This window comes from Marmota marmota, unplaced genomic scaffold (assembly GCF_001458135.2).
Source record: "Marmota marmota marmota unplaced genomic scaffold, marMar, whole genome shotgun sequence".
In the NCBI taxonomy this organism is placed as follows: Eukaryota; Metazoa; Chordata; class Mammalia; order Rodentia; family Sciuridae; genus Marmota; species Marmota marmota.
Genome location: NW_025999900.1, coordinates 19,888,282 through 19,894,723, shown reverse-complemented (window position 1 = coordinate 19,894,723; position 6,442 = coordinate 19,888,282).

The window sequence follows — 6,442 nt, the reverse complement described above, 5'->3', positions numbered from 1 at the left end:
CCCCCCCCCATCCCACTCCTCAAAAAGGTACAGGAAGTTGTAGCATAGAGAACCACTAGAAAAAAAATGCAATATGTGATTATTATACATTAAAGTGATTACTTAAAAAATGTTTCCTGTCTGAAAAGTTTACTTAGAACTAAATAGTAATGGTGACAGTATTGCATATAATTTTTATAGGGTATCATTTCAGTAATTATACTTTTTTAAAATAAAATAATTCAAACAAGATTTTCCAAGTATTATTTCTGGGTCTCATAATTAAAAAATGTCATAATGGATTTAAATAACTTGACATTTCTGCTTTGCAAAAAACAGATTTAAACATCAGGCCATATCCAGGTGATAAAAATCTTCTCCTCTTCATATTTATTCTTCATCTAAGTTATCATTTGAATTTGTGCTAGTTAAATATTTTCTGAGAAGAATATTGCATACACTAAAACGAATCTTCTAAGCCAAACTAACCAGATTAGTTACAGCTCAGGGGAGAGTTTGCAAAATAATATTGCTATTGTTGCCTTGTGCTTTGCTATTTGCTGTTTTTATTTTTATATCACTGAAAGTACATTCCACACCAGAGCTTTATAAAAAATAAAAACCATGCCTGTAGCAAAAGTACACTTTGTATGCTTTAGCACTAAGCAAAATATTCTACCAATAAAATCTAATGTTTGTGTTCAGCTGCTAAAAGGATTTGGAATTCAGAGACTGTCTTAGAAAATGAGTGAGTCAAATCAGGTGAACCCAAAACTTCATCTAAATTAAATTCTGCCATTTCATCTTCACATATTAATATTTACTGACTAGTATCTCAAACTTAAATGAATTTAATCCATAGGGTTGGTATACAATTCCAGCATTTGTTGCATATTAAATTACTACACATTTATTACCATATTGAGTATCTTATTAATTAAAATGCAATAAAATGACTTATTTAAAATGCATAACTACATAATTTGTTTTATAGATTGAAAGTACCTTAAACTCAATAATCATAAAAAAAATAATTCAAATATCTTATCTATTGGCCAGGAAATTGTAATTTTACTTGATAGAGTATTAGGTTGGGAAAATTTCTTCCTGAAGTTATTGTCTGCAACTTCCAGTTATTTCCTATAGTTATCAGTCAGACAGCCTATGTCATTAATATTGTTCTCATAATAGCCATGTGAGGCAGACATAATTATCTGCATTTTACCACTGAGGACTTTAAGCCAAAGAGATTGAGAAACTTATCTATGGATTCAAAGCAAATAAATGGTAAAGTCAGATTTAAAAATCAAAGCAGACTATCAGTGGGGAGGAAGAAAGGAAAGTCCAAATAAAAGGATTTGCCTATTGACTAGTTTTGTGGCCTTTTAATCCAAGATATACTTGATTCAAAATTTCACAAGCATTTGATAAGAAATGGAATTAAATGTAATTTACTTTGAAGTTTAACGCCTGTTACACTTTTCAGTCTTAAATAATGAGCCACTCATATGGCAAACAGTGGTGGAGATTCAATATGTTATTCGTTTACTAGGACTGCCATACAAAATACCACAGACTAGGTTGCTTAAACAACAGAAATTTATTTCCTCACAGATCAAGATGTCAACTGGTTTGTTTTTTTCTGAAGTGAAGGAAGCTTTAGAATCTCTCCTTAGTTTTAGATGACCATTTTTTTTTCCCTGGGTCTTCATGTAGTTTTCCCATTGAGCATATTTGCATCCCAATCTCCTCTTCTTATAAGAAAATTAGTCATATTGGATTAAAGACCACCATAATGACTTCGTTTAACTGTAATTACATCATTGAAACTCTCTACATATGAGCATGTTTTGAGATATTGGATTCAAGGACTTCAACAGATGATTTTGGACAATAAATAATTCAACTCATAAAGACATTAAACTTCCTGATTCCACAATGTACTACAAAGATATAGTAATCAAAATCATTTTCATACTAAAACAGACTAACCAATGGAACAGAACAGAAACCCCAGAAATGTATTCACTAATTTATGATTGATTTATTTTTGAAAAACATGCCAAGAGCATATAATAGGGAAAGAGCAATATCTTCAATAAGAGTTGGAAAATTGATATCCCTGTGCAGAAAAATGAAATTAGACCCTTATCTCCTGCCATATATAAAAATCAACTCAAAATGAATTAAAGACTTCAACAGAAGACCCCAAACCATAAAAGAAATAGGAAAAAATATCGGAAAACTCCCTGACATTGGCCTAGGGAATAATTTTTTTGTATAGGACCCCAAAAGCACAGGCAACAAACATTAAAACGTTTCTGCACAGAAATGGTAACAGGGACAAAGACAATAGACAGATTGAGAGTATATATTTGTAAACCATACACCAAATAAGGGGTTAATATTCAGAAAGGTAAGAAACCACTTTAACTCAATAGTTTAAAAAAAAAACAAACAAAAACCAGCCTGATTAGAAAATGGGAAAAGGACCTGACTAGACATTTCTCAAAAGAGTACATAGAAAGGGACACGAAGGCATTGAATATGAAAGATGATTAGTACTACTAATCAATAAGGGAAATACCAATTAAAATGATAAGATATTATCCATACCTATTAGAATAGTTATTATCATAGGTAAAACATTTAGTCAACTTTTTCACTGCTATGACCAAAAGACCTGACAAGAACAATTTTAGAGGATGTAAAATTTATTTTGGGACTCATGGTTTCAGAGTTCTCAATCCATAGATGCCTGATTTCATTGCTTTGGGCCTCAGATGAAGCAGAATATTCTGGCAGAAGAGTGTGGCAGAGAAAAACGTTTTGGACATAGAACCAGGAAGGAGAGAGAGAGAGAGAGAGAGAGAGAGAGAGAGAGAGAGAGAGAGCCCTCCCCTCTGCAAAAGCAAAACAAAACATATACCCCAGAGGCATGCCCCAGTGACCCACCTCCTGTAGCCACACCCTACCTACCTACAGTTACTGCCCTGCTAATCCCTATTAGGGGACGTCAGGGGATGAATGCACTGATTAGGTTAAACTTTCATGACCCAACCATTCCACTCCTAAACTTTCTTGCATTGTCTCACACAGGAGCTTTTGTGGGACACATCACATCTAAACCATAATAAACATAAACAAGTGTTAGAATATGGAAAAAAGAGGACTCTTGCTCATTTTTGGTGAGATGTAAATTAGCACAGCCATTATGGAAAATGATATGGGAGTCCCTCAAAATATTAAAAATAGAATTATCATTTGATCCAGTTATCCCACTATTGGATATATATCTAAGAGATAAGAAACCAGACTGTCACAGAAATATCTGTACTCCCATGTTTATTGCAGTATTACTCTCCATAGTCAATATATATAATCAACTTGAGCATCCATCAACTAACGAATGGATAAAGAAAGTATGGCATATAGACACAACGGAAGACTATCTAGCCATAAAGAAGTAAAGCCTGTCATTTGTGACAACAGAGATGAACCTGGAAGACATTTTTTAGGTGAAATAACTCAGGTACGTAATGAAAACTAGTACATGATATCACTTTACGTGTGGACTCTGACAATGTCAGACCCATAGAAACAGGGTGAAATGGTGATTATCAGAAGCTGAAGGTTGGAGAGATTAAAGATATTTTAGTCAAAGGATGCAAATATCCAGTTACACCGGAGGAATAAGGTCAAGAAGTCTATTGTGGATTATGGTGACAATGGTTATTAAGAATATATATCATATAATTGAAAATGGCTAAGAGTAGATTTTAAATATTCTTAACATACATAGGAAAAAAATTAAACCTGTGCCATGTTGTTTTGCCTCACCTTGGGCTGACAGTAGCAGATTCAGCCTATCTATGGACTGAGACCTCTGAAGCTGTGGCCCCCGAATAAACATTTCTCCTCTAAAACTGTTCTTGTCAGATATTTTAATCACAGCAATGAAAAAGCTGAGTAAAAGATAAATAATTCAAACATTCAGTTTTAATTTTAATATTTTATTTCTTAAAGTTCTTTTAAAAGTTCTCATATTTTCCTGGCCAGTTTTTGTAAGTATATCACTTTAAAATCAATGTTTATTTAATATTTTACTTTTTAAAATTATTTATACTAAGTTGGACTCTATCTCATTATTGCAATCCCTGTTCTTTTAAAATTTGTTATTTGTCCTTTCTATTAACTCTGACTCATGATTTTGCTAGTGTGTTTAGTAATCTTCTCATTGTAAACTTCCATTTTTAAAATTAGGTTGCTAGTTATTTGAAGGAGCTGTGGCTTTCTCCAAACAGGATTTGTATATGAGGTTTCATCAGAAGGTAGGCGTCAACAATCTTAGAACCATTTTATAATTTTTTAAAGACTTCTGGCTTAATGTGGGATTCTCTTATTAGCTCTCAATGTTGGGAGTCTCAAGACTAAGAACCCTGATCTTGGTGGTGCTAAAAATGGCATTTACCTTTAGTGTTACACCCTCGTAGTGACCCCAACTCTTTTGCTTGCTCATCACTTACTGTTCCCTCTCTGATTTCACCTTTTGCATGATAGATGAAAACACATTCATTTGTGTTTATGTATGAGATTGGCCCCAGAGGTTTAAATGCTTTGTAATGTTCAATGATACAGTAAATTATAATTATTTGATTTCATCAGATATAAAGTTATATTCTAATTCAGAGAAAATTTCATATAATGTTGTCATGAAAACAAGCATTCAAAAAGACTATCATTCAGGACTGTATGTAAAAATCATAATTTAAAATGGCAATGTATAATCAGTTAATTAATCCATATAATTAATCCAATCATAAATATTGCATGTAAAGTTTTTAATAATCTGACATTTTCAATGGTTATATCTCTGGTTTGAAACAGATATCAAATATTCAACCATTACTGGGCATTTAATTGGATTAATAGAATATATTTTAAAGAGTATGGTGATCAATAAAGAAATATCTTTATTGATTTATCATATTTCTGATATGAGACACAAAAAGAAAATTTAGCTGATATATCCTCTAGTTAGTTAAATTCTCTAAATTTCAACTGTATAGTAGTATTAATAATAAATTTTTTTTTTCAAATGCTGTTCCAAATAGCAATTGACATGCTAAGCCTAATCTGAAACACAACATATCTAAAATCTCATAAATAATTTCCATTGATAGACATTTACTTATAGATTATCTATGTGCTAGGCATTAGTTTGCTTTAATTTGGGGCAGAGCATGGCTTCAAAGAATTATAGATCTTTAAATATTTGTAGGAAATGAATTTAAAAAATCCTTAGTGTATACTGTTTTAAAAATGCACCGAATATGTGGTATCTTGATAATAAAGTAGGGAGAGGAGAATACTCTCTAGTTTGTATCTTCGAAGTCCCACAAAGTTTCATGTGCTAAAGGATTGGTCACCAACCTGTGGTGCTATTGGAAGATGGTGGAACTTCCAAGAGGTAGGGCTAGTATGAGCCAGTTAGGTCACTGGGGCTTTTGGGACTATTAGACCTGTACCCTTATCTCTCTCTCTCTCTCTCTCTCTCTGTCTCTCTCTGTCTCTCTCTCCTTCATGGCTGCCATGTTGGCAGCCCTCTTCCACCATGGACTCCCTCCAGATGCTGCCACAGGCCCAAAGCAATGGTGCTAAGTAATAGCTGATTGAAACCTCTGAAACCATGAGCTGAAATAAATGTTTCCTCCTTTTAAGTTGATTATCTCAGGTGTTTTATCACAGTAACTGTGACTAATACAAAGGATAAGAAAAGGAAGATTGAGGGAGATGTTATGTTGAGTGATTAAGAAGTGAAGATGGCATTCAGATTGTAATTAAAAGACATCAGTAGTTCCTTTTATTATTCTATATCTATAGCAATACAGAGCTGTTCTATAGGTAGCCTAGAACTTATACAGTTCTACCCTCTTCCTTCCTATTCTTCCCAAGAATATGTTTAGAATGTGGGGGGAATGCAACATCCTGAGATAAGGGAGGGAGTAACTAAACCAGCCTGAGCTCTGTTCCATTTCTACCCTAGAAACAGGCTGTCCTTCAACACTTCAGCCCATTGAGATGTAAAACCCAGGGCAGGCTGGTTTTTTTATGGTCCCTCAGCTGCAGTGCAACTGGGGCATGCACAGATAGACTCCATCTGCCTGGACAGCTTCCCTGAGCCTTCTGACCAGCTCACAGTGAATCTCAGGCTTCTGTTTTTTCTTGTTGCCTATGTGTAAGTAATAAGTTGATAATCAGTACAAAATGAACCTGCTTCATAGCAATATTTTTAATGATTCTCTACTTAAAAATTAAAAGATTATACAATCTGAATTAAATAATTCAGTTGTTTGTTAGTTAAGCAGATATTTTCTAGTAAAAGAATTGTGAAAATGACATCTCCTTTGAATTTCTATGAATTATATTTTCATGGAGGAATGTAAGAGCAATTGTAATTTAC